At 42.6% G+C, this 16,443-nt stretch overlaps 1 protein-coding gene across 16 annotated transcripts in view; it reads right to left on the bottom strand.

The window, feature by feature from the left end:
- Positions 1–15,838, bottom strand: part of GREB1L (GREB1 like retinoic acid receptor coactivator) — a 127,156-nt gene extending 111,318 nt beyond the window's left edge. For 9 of the 16 annotated variants that reach the window (XM_042869718.1, XM_042869733.1, XM_042869735.1 and 6 more), the window contains exons 1-2: positions 15,735–15,838; positions 2,551–2,636 (exon numbers count right to left, since the gene is read on the bottom strand). The gene's annotated coding sequence lies outside the window, so the exon portion shown is untranslated. Of the gene's footprint in view, positions 1–2,550; positions 2,637–8,783; positions 8,878–14,892; positions 14,944–15,096; positions 15,224–15,734 lie in introns of those variants that run through there. The other 7 variants (XM_042869723.1, XM_042869722.1, XM_042869726.1 and 4 more) reach the window with 7 other exon arrangements.
- Between the last annotated feature and the right edge of the window lie 605 nt (positions 15,839–16,443).

Genomic DNA, 16,443 nt, shown 5'->3' with positions numbered 1-16,443 from the left:
AGCCAGCCCATAGCACACCAAAAGCACCTCCAACTTTACACCCACAGCTTCATGCAGTTTCTTCCTCTGCAAGTACAACACCAACACGTTCAGAAAACCCAAGAAAGTCAGCTAATTCTCTTCAAAAGAAGACTGTGGAATCAACTACAAGTTACAAACAAGCAACAGTACAGCCAACAAAAACATCCTGTTAATCAAAACTAAGTTTTCTCTAAAAGCTTGATCAACTTCCTTGATATGATGATAAAGCGTAGCGGTGCTGCAGTGAGAAAAACAGAGAAAAGGAAAGAACATTTTTTCCTCAGTGAGGGAAAAAACAGAAGTAAACAAGACCCACATGGTCATCATGTGATGACAAATCTTTACATGAGAAGAAACTGGAAGGTAACAGCAGTTCAGAGAGATTGGTCTAATCTCCCCATACACTTGCTCACCTCTCCTCAAACTGGTACATTCCATTTTATCTGCTTTCATTCAAAGAAATTGCCATTTCAAAACACCATTGATAAACACAAAACTAATGCCTCCATTCATTTGCAGCCTTCTGCAGTCATTTACAAACATACAGGATGAGTACCTATTAGGTGTTGCACTGTGGCAACACCTAATTTTAGAATCACATAAAGTATTCAGAAACATCGAGTTTATACCCTCGATGGCTGCCTGAACAGACTAGATCTCCTAATCACACAGCAAAACAGCAGTATTTCTCCAGGCAGCTTCAACTTCCAAGTTAAATGAAAAAGAGTACCTCAATGAAAGCCCACTAGTCATTACATATGGAAGAATATTTCATTATCCGTTCACATCTTTTGCGGAAACAAAAAAGGCTTGCTATTTCCCTCCTCTTGAATGCCATCAGGTGTCCAGAAACAAGCTCAGCCCCACAATGGTTACTGCATTCATAAGAACAGTGAGGCAGCAGATTCTAAAAGAGCACATTTTCTCCTGCCACAGACACAAAGAAGGTCACCTCAGGTTTGAGACATTAGCTTAGGCCTCAGAAGTCCAATTTTCAGGTCAATTAGTCCCTTCCTTTTTCAGTCCCTCAGTTCTCTGACTGTAAATGAGGCAAAATAAACATAATCACTATTAAGGAGAAAAGGATCTTAGGGAAACCACAAGTTCTAAAAAATAATTTTAAAGGCTTCCTAAAAATATTTAAATAAATGAATTTATTTAGCATACAAAATGTATTTATATTATTGAAACCAGGTACAAGTTCGCATAAATTACCAGGAACTCTATTGCTCCCCAATTTTCCCTCCAATCTATAATATCACTTCATACCTTCAGACTGGTTTTACAGGCACTGCCTGGCACAGCCCTGCCTGCCTACCAAACAGGGTAAGAGCACCCTTCCCTGCCTAGCAAACCCACGAAAGGCTCCCCCCAGCAAAAACAGCAGATTCTCTTCCAGCTCTACAAATGATTCTTCTCTAAAGAAGCAGAAATGAAAGTGAACTTAAATCAGTTGATTTCATCTAAACCCTACAAAGCTTCTCTATGGATTCTTCTCTCTCACTACAAACGATAAAAAGGCAGCTGTTCCAAGCAGTTCCAGAAAATCTCCCAAAGACTGCTGCTCACTACTAAGCATTCTCACCATCATTCAAGGAGCACATGAGATGAACCACAATGCAGGGCAGGACTGATCGTATGGACTATTCTCCTGCTTTCAGAAAACTGAATACTCTAAAACGAAATGTGAATTAAGCTAGCAGAGATGGTCCATGAGGAGCAGCTCAGCCAGCAATCAAGCCAATACAAAGCGAAGACTGGAGGATAAGCACAGTCAGCATGCCCAAGGGCCAGCTCTATTCTGAAGGCAAGCATTCACCTGTGGAATAGCCTCTAAGGCAGAAGGCTGTGACAGATGATTAAGTAGCTGACCATATCTCCCTTAAGCTCACGCTTCTTTCTTCTTTTTCTTTCCAAAGATAAGCTTCAGCAGAAAACTATTTGCTGGAAAAAGAAACATTCCATAAAAATCTTTTTTTAGTTACTTCCCCTTGGAAAAGCCTACCACTGGTACAGGTAGCCGCACCTTCCCCGGAGAAGCTTGGCACTTTCACCTTTGATGCACATGGTTTTCTAAACAGCAGTATGGGCTGGAGAGGATAGGACAGCACCATTCTTCTCACAGCAAGAATTCACTGATACAGTGACCACTCTCTCCTGCATACCACAAGTAGGCCTTTATATTGCAGGAAAGAAAGATTTCTCAAACTTTTATCAAGGACAGCACCACTACTGGTTCTGTAAATGGTGGCTGAGTTGCAATAGGATCGTTATAACAATGACATATGCGAGGAGCTAACATCAGTTCACTTAGTATGGAAAAGCAACTTGATCACGACCCTACCACTCAAAACCCTACCCCATGTGTGTCCCTTCCTCAAAGAAAAGCAGAGCAGAATGCTCCAGCACTGAAACGCACAGCTCAGACTCTGGTTGACTGCATTCAAAAGGCAAGAGCCATACATAAATAATTGCATCCTTGCAACAGCAACATGAGAAGGTGAATGCAAGCAGATGCCAGTCTCCTACCTGCTTCTCAAATTACTGCTCTCCTGCATGTAAGGTAAGCCACAGGTGCTGCGCCCTCTGAACAGCAGATCTGCAGCTGCTTTTATCTGTGAACAAAGGACACATGAGATCTGTTTTAATGGAAGAAATGCAGCACAACACAACTCAGGAAAGCATGGAGATAGGTGCAAACCAGAATCCTAACTGCTCTGTCATTTGCGTGCACCATTGACTCACCTGCTTGAGAGAACTGGACCTTCAGTCTGTTCCCTGCAGTTCGGGCTATACAGCTTAGCAACATAAAAATAACTACTCTTTGCCAGAAAAATAGCTATTCTATGCCTGAAAAAACACATGGGACAGGATTTTCAAGCCTGAAAGAAAGTTCTCAAGCTCTCTTAATTTTTCCCCCCTTCAAAGAAATTCATTTCTGCAGGTATGAGGAAAAAGAATCAGTTCGAGACAATTCACAACAGCTCCCTCCCTGCAAAGTTTAAACTCCCTAGCCCCAAACAACAACCTAATTTACACAGTTACACAAATGTTTTTGGATTTTCAAGACAGTATAAAATGGCTAAAAGATATCTTGATGTTGTCTACTCATCTCTAGCACAAGAAAGGGAGAAAGCAGCAAATATGCTTGTCCAATTAGTTTTACAAAAACTGTCTGTACATCTATCCGATTAACAAAATTCCCAAACTAATCCTAATGCAGTATTTCTCTACTTAGCAGAAACTTCATATGCGTAAACAGCTCAATACATTCGCCGTGAACTAATGAAAAAAAGATTATATCCAGTCACACATATCACTGCATCACACACCTCAGCTTGGTGTGTTGGATCAAGGAACTTACACATCTGAAAAACTAACCTAGAAAAAGTTCTTTTCAAGTGGATCACTTCTTATACCAGATCATAGCATATGGCAGACAAACAACAAAACAACAGGGGGAAAAGGCTGAGGTTCAGGTTTATAAACAGCCAACAAAAAGGAAGATACAAAGGTGGCTAATCTGCAAGTAAGCCACAGTGTTATCACACGTCTAACCACAGACTCACTGACATGGTTTGATATGAAACTCTAATTAAGCAAAGTCACAGATTTTAATCATCTCATGCAACTTCAAAAAGGAAGTAACAAAAACCCACAAGTATGCCTGACACAACATCCACTAAAATCAGTGTTTAGCAGGTACCTTGCTACAAGCTCAAAAAGATCCTAATTCAATACATATCCAAGGCAATATTGAAAAGCTTCAGACAACGTATCTTCAGCTTTCGCAGATATTACCTGTCTCTCTGGATACACATTCCTTACTCTTTTCAGCTGATAACTGAAGCATCGCCCTCTTCTCTGAACGTTGTAACTCAAGGCAGGAAGAACAACAGAATGCGAATGCTTAATCAATAAAGGTGGCTACAGAGTACATGCCTTATACCCTGCGTGCATAAACCTAAAGGAAAAATACGGGCTTTTGCAATATAAATAAAGATGACAAAAATAATCTAATCAGAGTTTAAATCTATCTATTAATAACTAAGCAAACATCAGGAGATACTCAAACAGAGAATGATTTTCTAACAATTAAGCAAGAACAATAGCAAATATTTCATTTGTAACTTAAAAAAAAAAAAAAAAGAAAAAAAGAAAAAAAACACACAGAAACCTTTAGCTTTGTTTCAAAGAAACAGCAGGGATTTCTTCAATAGTGACTTCAGTTAACTTCTGCCCCCATCACTGCCAAAAAGGTTATGCAGCCAAAACTGGCTTTTTCCCAATGACTTCACACTACCTAAAGAGCATTATTACTTCTTGAAAAAAAAATATTTCAATTAAATTTGTGCCACTCTAATACTGTACTGATGGACATTCCCCAAAAAGGAAAATAAATCAATAAGAAGAAAGAGGGAGCAATACAGATGAATAAAAACCACGGTTAATGGCCTCAGAAACACCAAAAACCCAAAACGTTTAAGAAAAAAAAAAAAAAAAAAAGTGGTAGGTCTGATTTGTGGTCTCCACAAGCCAACCTGCTGATTCAGGGCAATGTCACCAACAGTATCCTTATCTGCAAAGGGTAACAATCAATTGTTTGACAGAAACAAAGGACAGCTCAACAGGAAATCAACTGGCTTGGGACAGATGGTCACTGAATCAAGTTTCACCCCTCCTCTCACCAAAAATAGGCTTAAGAGGCATTTTCTGTTACCAAGCAACAGCGCAAAGGAAGGCATAAATCTTCCCCTACTCGTTATTCCCCTCCTCCCCGATACACACACATTTCAGCCCACTGAGGCGCTACGTTTGTGCCTTGAGTTACTTTTCAAGGGAGAGATGCAGTGCAGGAGGGCTTATTCTGCTCAGGGGCAATGCACGAGGGCAGCGGGCCTGGGTGTAAGCAGGAGGGCAGCCTGCAGGCTCCGGGGCAGGATTAGGGCCCAGGCTGGGCTGGGCCTCACTGGACACCTGAGAAAGGGCAGCATACAGCCTGAACACAATCCGATTGCTCTGAGCATTCACAGTGCAGCAACCAGCCTAGGTCAGAATGAGCGACCTGGGGTACTGGAAAACATCTGTAGAATCTCCTTCCCAGGGGCAAAAAGCCACAGTGTCTTTCTGTAGGGAGTACAGAGTGCGAGGAGTGGAACAGAGTAAGAAGCAGCGGCTCTGAATTGTCTGAAAGAACAAACTGGTGTGTGTGACCTCGTGTTATACAAATGGGTGACATACAGGCAGGCCTCAAAGGAGATGTAGTTAAAGGTAATCCTACTAAGAATAATCTGCAATAAAAACAATAAAATAAGGTTTACAATTACAACCCTTGCAGAAATTAAACACGAAAGAAAAAACGTCGCTTCAGCAACAAGCTAGGTAACTAACCATTCTATATAAGCTGGAGCCTGGATTACCGTACTCAGACTACTAAAATATATGGCCAAAAAAAAAAAAAAAGAAAGAAAACCCCCCCAAAAAAACCAAACCATCAAGAATAAAACGAGTCTTTCTCTGAGCAAGGGGAAAGGCTGTGCCAGCCTGCAGCCCGCAAGGGCTGCATTTGCTCCTTTAGCAATCCAGAGCCCTCCTCACAGACACAGCCTGGCCCCCCATCCCTCTGTATTTTATATAACCATTTGACAACGATGTAGATAATGAGCAGCAACACTGCCATGGGTAAACACAGTCTGCTTCACTGACAAAGGGCCTTGGACTTTAGAGTCCATTTTGCTGCAAAACAGCCTCAGTGGGGACAGCCGGCAGGCTGTCCACACGTAGCACCCTGACCTCACAGAGAAACCAGAGACCAAAGCATTTTAACTCCAATTACAGCTAAGCTAATTCAAATTAAACAGAAGATTTGAACACAAAAGGCAAATTAATAACTGTTCGGGCATATGCCAGGAACAGAATTTGTGGTCTAATATGTCCACAGCTTCATGACAGCAGCATGATGCACAGTGACCCAAGGTCACGACAGGACTGTTGAATTAAGGACCCTTAGGCTTGGTCACAGAAAATCGTAACACCTTATCATTACTGTCGTACAGCACTTTAAAAGCCTCCTAGTATCACCACATCATCCCCATTTTATTGAGGCAGCAACAGAGGCATAGAGGAGCTGCACATTTTCTGCAGAATCTGGAAACAAAACTCTTCTGAGGACCACAGTCCATATCATATAATGACTCAGAGCACTGAAGTGAAAGCAAAATGTCATTCACTTAAATTTATGACCAGATTCAACATTTTTTCAGCCGATTTCCCTTGCCTCATAACTGATTACTATGAGTCTTGTAGCTGAAATCACTTTTTTATTAAGCTATTCTCTCTCATCAAACAGGTGATGAAGTTACCTAGCGTTATTCAGAAATGGATATAAGAATTTTTCTAACGCATTGAGAATTTGGCTAAAAAAGACAAAATACCTACAGTTTTTCTCTAATGCGTGTTAGCAATTTGTCTGTAGCACATTAAATGAATTATGGGCTGCAATGTCTTTGTTTCTTCTAAGCATCAGTGTAAATGCTTTGAAAAACGCCCTTGCAACAGAAACCCCTTTCTGCACTACTACACAATCCATCACATTAACAAACCCTATGCCATAGCTTTACATAAATATTTATCATTGTTTCCTAAGTTTTCCTCTTATACTCACAAACTGGTATCCTTAACATGGCACTGCCATGACATAAAAGACATAGTTCTACTCTTTATCTTGAACTAAATCATTCTTCACCTCCTCTAGTCTGATACAAAACAATTATCTTTTCAAAAGAAAGTAATATACTAGTAGTACAAGTAGAACCCAAATATCAGCAGGAAGGGAAACGGCTGTTTGTGAGGGTGGATAGTGACAGGACAAGGGGGAATGGTCTTGAACCGAGACAGGGAAGGTTTAGATTGGATATTAGGAGGAAGTTTTTCACACAGAGGGTGGTGACACACTGGAACAGGTTGCCCAAGGAGGCTGTGGATGCCCCATCCCTGGAGGCATTCAAGGCCAGGCTGGATGTGGCTCTGGGCAGCCTGGTCTGGTGGTTGGCGACCCTGCAGATAGCAGGGGGTTAAAACTGGATGATCATTGTGGTCCTTTTCAACCAAGGCCATTCTGTGATTCTATGATCAGTGGAATACAAATTCTTATTGACTGAAATCACAAGTGCTTTCCTCCAGTGAAACCAGGAAATGAAAACAGAAGAGTAAAGAACAGTGACCAGAAGCTCTGTTAAATAAAAATCAGTCTAGCTGTAGAAAGTTAGAAGGAATAACAGAGCATCAGGTAAAGGGAAGCCAATAATGATGTCAGACAGATCATTGCAAGCCTCATTTTCAAAATAAAGAAAATCACAATCTGAATAATAACCCTCTTATGGATAATAAGGGACACTGTCTTGAACCATTTACTCATCAGTTTGACACCAACACGCTGCAGAAGACAGTTCCCTTACATTATTTTGTCCCTAAATGTTTGCAGTGGCTCCTATTTTTCCCAGCACGTATAATGATAGTCTGGACGCAGGAAGACTCACCAGTGTATTCTCTTATCTCCGCACACTGGCTGAAAGAAACAGTTTATGGGATTTATTCCAGACCAGAAAAGCACTCTGGCAACACAGAGAATAAATTTAATTTTCAACATGCATTTTTTAAATGAGAGATTTATCAGTTCCCCTCAGCACAAACTGCACTTTGGAACATGGAGGACAGAGTCGTTTTAATGAACACATCCTGAGGCCAGCCTCCTTCCAAGCATTAGCCTGGAATACACTCATTCTCCCTCCTTTGGGAAAAAGAATTGGCTAGGAATCTTAACAGCTCTGCTCTAGCCCTCGTAACTGGCAGGTCAACTACTTTCTAAAACTGCATATCTTGAAAAACATCCCATCTCTAATTGCCAATTTCCAGATCTTCTCCCATTTTCCCTTGCTGGTGGTTTTTTGTTGCTGTTGCTTTTGTTTCTTTGCTTTGTTGCTATTTTGGTTTTTAACAAAAACTCAACTTTCCACAGTTTATTCAGATAACCATTTGGAGCAGGAGTGACAACCACTCCTCTTTTCACCATTGGAACTAAGAAGCGCAAATCCCTTCTTCCCACACTTGGCTGCTGGAATATGTTCAGCTAGACTGAAACTTCAACCCATATTCTGAACCACCGCATAAACATCAATACATCCTGAAAAATGAAACGTATGGGCACACACACAACTCAGTTCCTAGAAATATGCACAAGGGGAAATTATAGAGAACAGCATTTCTCAAACCTCACCGATTACTAAAACTGTAGAAGTGACCAGCTGAAATAAAATAAGCAAATCTCTCTTCCTTATGCGTGATTTTAGTCCAGAAAAGGATTAGAAATACGTTACTGGGCTTATTTGCAGTTTCTCTGAAGTAAAATGTTGAATTATGAACATTAACCTAGAAAGACTGATTTTAGACAATGCATCAAAGTCAGTCCAGTGGGTATCATTATTTTCCTCTGGCGCTTGATCTTCCACCCTCTTACAGAGTACTGAAGCTTATACACCATAGCCTTCCTACTGATGTATGAGCAGCAGTGCCACAACCACCACCACACTTCTAGGTTCTCATGAAGCAGCACAACCAAACCTGCAGCAATAACTCAAAGTATCTCTCAATTTATGTATACAACTGGATATGAAAACAGTATGCATTTCTAATCACACACAGAAAGCACATCTAGCCCAGAGCTGAATAACACTCAGAAAGACAGCAAGCAGAAAGAAGGTTACCAGAATAGTCCATGCTGCTGATAGCCTGCTCCTCAGGAACCCTTTCCAAAGTTGTGAGACCAGATAAATTGTTTCAGAAGTTGCATCTAACCAACTGGTAACACTGGCCAGTTCTGTGAGGTTTTTTTTATACCTCCCTACTTTCCAAGAAACAGAATAATTCAGGCTGGAAGGGACCTCTAAAGGTCATGCAGCCCAACATCACACAGAAAGCTTGGCCAAACTGGAAATACTGTGAAAACAAAACACTGCTTTGATGTCTTTTGGTTTGTGGCTGACATCCATCAACAGTTTTGACTTCTTAACCTGACAAATTTAGATGTAAACGCTCTCAGTTATTGTCAGGGGGACTAGAATTGAAGTTCTATTTCTTAAAAATAAAATTTCAGAGGCACAAAAATTCATCTTTCCCTCAGGTTAAAAAGAAAGAAAAAAAGAGGTGATGTTTAGTGATGTTTCATTATTTATGTTTAATCTGTTTCCCAATACACAGTTACTGCAATTTGGATAAACGACTAACGAACTACAAAGCAAAGATCCAGTCATGTGTCAAGGTTACACACAGAGGTTCATCCTGTATTTGTTTATGCAGTAAATCACAGTAGAGAACACAAGCCTCAAGATATCAGTATCATCAGCCATCACAATATCAGAACTATGCAGCATCTGCTGCATTCCTCTCTTTTTCAACTGGAAGCCCCTGAACTGCATGTTACTGAATTCCAAGGTGAGCCCATTTTCACGGGACAATTCAATTAAAACACATCTGGAAGAACACTGCCTTCCACTGAATGCAAGTCCCAGATCCAGCTCTCATTTATTACACTGCTGGGACAGCATCCTTTAAACGCTGTGATAGAAAGCAAAACTTATTTTTCCCTTCAAACAGACATCAAAGCAACAACATTAGGAGGAGTTTCCAGCTGTCCTGCACACACAGATGATGCAGATTTGCTTTTTTTTTTTTTTTTTTTCCCCATCAAGAGAAATTCTGGTGGCACACAGAACGTCACAGCACATAATCACAAATGGATTTACTACAGCAAATGGAGATGCAAACCTTCACCATGTCATGGGGGAGAGCGCTTTACCCTTACCACAAACATATCTTCTTCCTACACCAAATCCACAAGTATCACCCCAAAATCAGGCCTGACAGAAAGCCAGACAGCTGAGCCACACAGGAGAACCAAGCATCTATCTGCACAGCCATTAGGCACAAGGCAATACAAGGAAACAACCACGTCATTGGTCATTATGAGAGCTGAGAACAGCCAGAAGAACGCTCCCTCCCAGGCTTTTCTGGCTCAAGGTCACATCTGCTTTTGAAAATTGAAGCTTTTTTAGTGATGGTTTTTATTTAAGAATTTCTGAGGCATACAACTTCAAATATTTCTCATGGTATTTCAACTACACATTAAGAACTCCTGGCCTAGTCACACAACAAGCACAACCATGAACATGCTCTGTGCATTCATACCAGCATAAGCCGTCTTAACAAAGCAACCACTGAACAAAGAAAGTGAACACTACGACCCATTAAGACATCAAACCATTATGACACTGGGTCCCTAAGTAATAAGGGTATTACTAAATTAATGCCGCAAAACAAAAAAAATCTGTGCATTTACATGTCCTGCTGTTTCATTTTGAAAGATTCCGCAACTCAACACAAAAGCTTCCAACACCTAACATGTTTTCATCTTGATGCCTTTAAAATCCAGGTTGCCTCCCACATCTGCTAAAATCGTGACTGCAGACCTAGAGGGAGAAGGAAAAAAACAACAATCTGGCAGCAAAGCTGTCTTCCCTCTCCTTGAGAGACTTGAAAAGGAGAGCTGAGTCTCCAAAAAACAAAACAAAACAAAACTGGCAGAAAGCTACGCTTCACGATTTGCTGAAACTGCTGCAGCTAGGACTATGACAATGCATGTATTATTCACATTATGCTTGTTATTCTGCTTCTAAATACTTCAGCAGTGCTTCTGCATACCTCTGTCCTGGGCACTGAAGTCCTCTCGGATGCTTTTGCCCTCTCCCGTTAGGTCTTCTTTAAAATTGCACCTCTGTGAGCTGGTACCCATCGCTGACCTATTACATCCAATTTCTTACTGTCCTCAAGACCAGAATTTCCTCTCAAAGAGATTAAGATAGGAGGAGTAATGGCAACTTTTGAACAGCTTATCCCTACAAATAAATTTTAGAAAGCATTTTTGACAACACTAGGAAACCCCCACATTCTTAAAAGTCACATCCATCATAGTTGGCCTTGGCAGGAAGCTGTTAACCTTTTATCAATGCAGTGAAGGGCATGGTAGCAGTAGAAAAATCAAGATTCAACTCCTAGTGTTCAAAAATATCTCTCAGTTGAACTAAGAACTCGATTCTATGGAAGTGGTTTAAAGAAGCTACAAGATGAAGCTTCATTCACAAAATGGCTATTCTCAACGTGGACTGAAAGCGTGAGAAGACTTATGCCATGTAAGGCTCTAAAGGAAGACAGAATTTGGAGGGCTTGCTGACAAGCCACAGGGAGATTAAGTGAGGCAGAAACAGGTGCAGTAAAAGCAGATGGCATGATCTCCTGAACAGCAAGACTGAGATGCAGCTGCACACCAAAGAAACAGCAAGCAGAAAACTAGAAGTAGCAAGGTATATAGCAACAGCAGAAAGCCACTGCACTCAGGACTGGTTATGGAGATCCACAGATCACCAACAGCCAGCACAAGGTTTTGCTGCATTTGATCCTCATCCCGAGACATCAGTTGCATTAAGAGGCAACAATAATGCTTCTCACAATCTGAATATCCATATTTCACTGGTGACTCCAGTGTAGGAGAGGTAGGTGCCCAGATTCCTCATGGCATAGAAACCAGCTGCACTAAGCTATTGAGAACAGCTTTCTCTAACTAACCTTAACAACTTCACCCTGTATGTTCCAGGAAAGTCCTATTACTTTTGGCAAGATGCACGGTTGAGCTTTAATTTTAAAGCTAGTTATATTCAGGAACTACCTTCACTTGCCTCTGAGGGCTCTGCTCAGATCACACCAAACACCTTGAACAGAGCTACTGCAGACTGTGATGGAGATGAAGAACCGGGGCACCTTTCTACAGCATTTTATAAAACCAGTCACTCCAGTGTTGTTCATGGAACCACTATGACAGATGTCTGGTAATCTCTTAAGTAACAGTATCTTAAGCCTGCCCACACAGTTTTGTTGTTCATAGCACCATCAGTTTGAAAAACTACTTCAGAATAACATCTCTGAAATCTTACCTGGGGAATATTAAATGAAGGTTCCTGTTATAGATCTTGTCATACTGACTTAAGCAGTTCCCTACCTATCCCACTGTTCTGGTGATTTTATGTCACCGCATACAGTTCTTAAAGTCTGTTCTGTTTTATCAACATTTTGTTTAGTACCATATTTGCAATTAAATATATATACACATTGATTAAATGCAAATCAACCAAAGCACTCGACAAACCCGCTGTAATGTCTTCAGACAGCGTGTGGTTTGGTTTGGTTTTTTCTTTTTTAATTAAACCTCTGCAGTGCTATGGAAGTTAAAATGCCAGCTCAGTGGGAATTACATGAAATATATTTCGATTAAAATACTCATCTACACAATTCTCAATGGCCTCAGGTCCCAGAAGAATTCCACAGAAGCTGGACATCACAGCGTGCCCACGTAAGACAGCACAAACCAGCTGACACAGTTCCAGGAGTCACTTAAAGCTAAAGTAATTATATTTTAGAGTCATTTTTATATTTTAGAGTCAGAAGAACTCCATACTTCTACTTGAGACTCCCAAGCCAACCATAGCAGAGTAGAAAATGTGGCTGCTACTGCCACGAATAAACACTGTTTGAATTTTCTGTCACCTGCAGGTTTCTCCAGCAGACATTCTGCAGAGGCTTTGTTGTTGTCTTCTTTGGTTGGTTGTTTTTTTGGTTTGTTTGAGCATTTATTTTATTAAAATGGTAGGAGTCTAACATTACTGGATAATTCACCACTATAAGCACCTTCACAACATAACTCCTTATTTTTGGGTAGATTTCACTACCTATTTTCTAGTTCAAATTCATTACCATGAGCTATATAAACCATGCTCAAAATTGCAAACGAGTAATGACTAAATGAAAATTCATTTTCCTTCACATGATAAGGAGAGAATTGGTATTTTCAGAGTTCTCAGTAGGAGGATGTGTTTGCAATATACAAGACAAAATCACCACATTAATGTGCGCGTTAGTGTACAGAGTAAAGCATGAAACCAGATGAGGTTAGGTTGGGGATTAAAAAAAAAAGAAGCAAAGCTGACTATATTAGGAAAAACATTTTTAAGGGACATCATGAGAAGACATGATTTGAGGAGAGTCAGTGATACTTATTAAAAAAAAACAAAACAAAACATAACCACCATGCCAATTAGTGGTAAAAATTTAGTGTCGTTTTATGATTGCCACTGTATTATGTTTCAGAATATCCAAGATATCTTAATCAGTTATTGTTTCTAATGAAGTCTAGTTCACATGACTAATTCTCTAGAAGACATTGTCAAAATGTCAAGGCTTATTACCCTTTCATTTGGCAGCCTTCTCAACAGCCTTCACAATTCTGTTTCTGAAGCAAAGGAAAACACATCTTTTGTGCCATGCACAAGAAATGATCATGCAAGTACCAGCAAAATGCAAACAAATCAGAGAGGCTACATGAGTGAGTTCTGAAACCAAAAAGCTGAGGTGTTTTCTACACTATTTCATCACCCTTTTTACAAGAGTAAAGACGTGATGCCTTAATATCACGTCCAAGCTCCAGGTTTTGTTACTTACATCCTACTTACCTAACCGCCCCCTGTAGTTTCAATTAGACATGGTACTCTTCTTCACTTCCCCTCTTGATCATCGTGCCCCATTGCTAAGCACTAGTTAACAGCTGCCACATTCACCCAATGTTGGCTGCACTTCAGTGGTCATTCAAAGAATTAAATACAAAACATATGGTACAGAACCACACAGGACATAAAAGCACTTTTAAAAACCACTCAGATATGAAAGAAACAGCAGGATACATCCCTCAGTAAAATCCTTACAGCCCCTTAAATTTTCCTAAAAACACAGAAAATTATAGAGAAATTCATCAAATCATGTTTAAGCTGTCACTAATAAGGTTTTCCAGAATACATTTCTGACATTATGCCAAGTCAAGCTTTTCAGAGAACGAACAGCCCAGTTTTTGTAATGTAGTAGGCTTTGCAGTACAGAGATTTTTTCAGATTTCCCCTCAAAACCCTTTCATTCCCTATTTCCTACAGCAATTAACTACTTTCCAAACTTTCTCCTTCCTTGTAACTATGAAATACTTGACATATGAGTCACGGAACCATCAAATATCAATGCCAATAGGGATGCTTTGGAGAAGACCTTGAACCAACCTGCTTTACTGAATTCTAAACCAACTTTTCACACTGTGATGCCCTCATGAGATCTTACAAAGCATCACGTACTGAACCAACCTACTAAAAGCTCTGTATTCGGGTTTCCTATTCCCTTTAATCTCACATCCTAGGCTTACAACCTGCCTTTTCAAAACATCATTGCTACTTGTTGTTGCTACGTCCCTCCAGTCAAAAGCAACTAACAAAAAGTACCAGCGTGTACACGCAGGGCTTTTATAACTAAACTTCTTTTGTTAAAGATCTTGGGCAAGATTTGTTTCACACAAACAGCCTTATTTTTCTTTGGTATGGCCAACCAGAGAGAAAAGCCAAATCCAGTGAAGCATCCAGTGTTTAACAGCACAGAGAGCTCTGAGCCGTCCTCCCCTTGTCACACACAGAGCTACATCCTGAACTGAAACAGGCACCTACTGGCTTCCCTCATTCACACAAAGGAAAACGTATGCTTCATTTATTCCTAAGACGTCAAGAAATAAAGTCCGCTCTATTCTCCAAGGGCCTTTATTGCAATCTTTAAAAAAAAGTTCTTTATAACAAAGCATTGACGGCACACGGAGAATCTGAAGTATCACTTCAGGACCAAAAACGTCACTCAGTGGCAAAGTCGCAAGCGTCAAAGGAAGGCAAACACAGTCATACTTACAATGTCACATCCTCGGGGTGATTAAAGGAGAAAATTACCCAGAAAAAGGAGCAGGGAGCATTTTTTTGGCTCGGTAGGGCAGAAGCATTCTGCACTTTAAACACATTTGCCCATCGATGATTCTAACGCGGCAGAATGCGGGCAGCCCCGTGGCCTAGCCAAACGGCAACCAGTGGACAGAACCCGACAGCTTAAAGTTTTCACCTTTCAGACGCTTCAGAAAGGAGCCAGGGAGCGTTTGGAAGGGCAAAGTCTCACTGCTTTCCAGACGCTTCCGAGAGCGGGAGGCGCAGCTAATAAATCTGTCAGCTGCTTTCGAGCAGCGATATCTACTTGAGCCGTTTTGTTGGTGGTGGGTTTTTTTTCCCCTCCTGCGCTCAGGCCCTCGCAGCTCGGGCCTACCACCGCAAATCCGCGCAGCGGTACCGTGCCCTCAGGACCGCTCCTCAGCCCCGCGCCGAGACGCGCCGGCCCGGCCCGGCCCTCCGCAGCACCCCGCGCCCACAGTCGAGCCTCCCGCAGCGGGGGGAGCCCCCTGCCGGCTGCAGCCCGCGCGGCAACGCCGCAAGCCGAGCTCCTTGCCCGCCGCCCTCCGCCGGAGCCACCTGCACCCCCCGCGCACCCCGCCCACCTCCGTCGGCTGTGCCGCACGGCGCTCTGAGCGCGGCTCTCCCACGGACGCCGCTCGCCGTCCCCGGCCCGGAGCCCACCCGGGGCAGCGCATTGGCAGCCGCCGGTGACAGCGACCGCGGAGCGAGTGGCGCCGAGTTCCACACCGCTACCTTTGTGCCCTTCCCGAGAAGCGGCGAGAACGCGAAGGGAGCCCCGAACCACTGCCTTACCTCGCCGGGCAAGGAGAGCGGGACTTGAACGCTTTCCTTCCACACCTCCCTCACTTTTTTTTCTTTTTTTCCCTCCTCCCCAAAGCCGCCCCCTCGCTGCGAGCAGCGCCACTCGGCAGCCCCGCCGCCGTCTCCCTGCGGGTCTCGATCTCTCTCGCTCTCCACCGGGAACAGAGGAGGGGAGAGGAGGGCAAGGGAGGGAGGAGAAGGGGGCGGTCCCGCAGGTGCCGCCCCTCCTGCGCTGCTCTGACAGCGGGGACCGGGGGTCGGCGGAGACTGAGGGTGTGCTCAACGCAGAGCAGAGGAGCTGAGGGGAGGCCTGATGGCGGCTGCAGCTCCTCGCAGGGAGCGGGGGGGCAGCGCTCAGCTCTGCTCTGTGTGACAGTGGCAGGGCCCGAGGGAACGGCATGGAGATGTGTGACGGGAGGGCAGCTGGGGGTGAGGGACAGGTGATGTACCACAGGGCAGTGGGCATGGGATGGGCTGCACAGGGCTGCGGGCACAGTGCTGGAGTTCAAGGAGTGTTTGGACCACGCTCTCAGACATAGGGTTGGATTTTGGGCAGCCCTCTGTGGAGCCAGGAGTTGGACTTGATGGAGAAGGCAGAAGATGGCACTGGGCAATGTGCAATTTCCTTCATGAGAGGTGGTGGTTACCAGGCAGGAGTATGAGCACGGTTTATCATCAGAGGGTTCAGCTCACATCTTGT

This window comes from Lagopus leucura, unplaced genomic scaffold (assembly GCF_019238085.1).
Source record: "Lagopus leucura isolate 7727_CA_CO unplaced genomic scaffold, USGS_WTPT01 Super-Scaffold_100002, whole genome shotgun sequence".
Classification (NCBI taxonomy): domain Eukaryota; kingdom Metazoa; phylum Chordata; class Aves; order Galliformes; family Phasianidae; genus Lagopus; species Lagopus leucura.
This window is presented reverse-complemented; position numbering and strand designations above follow the sequence as displayed.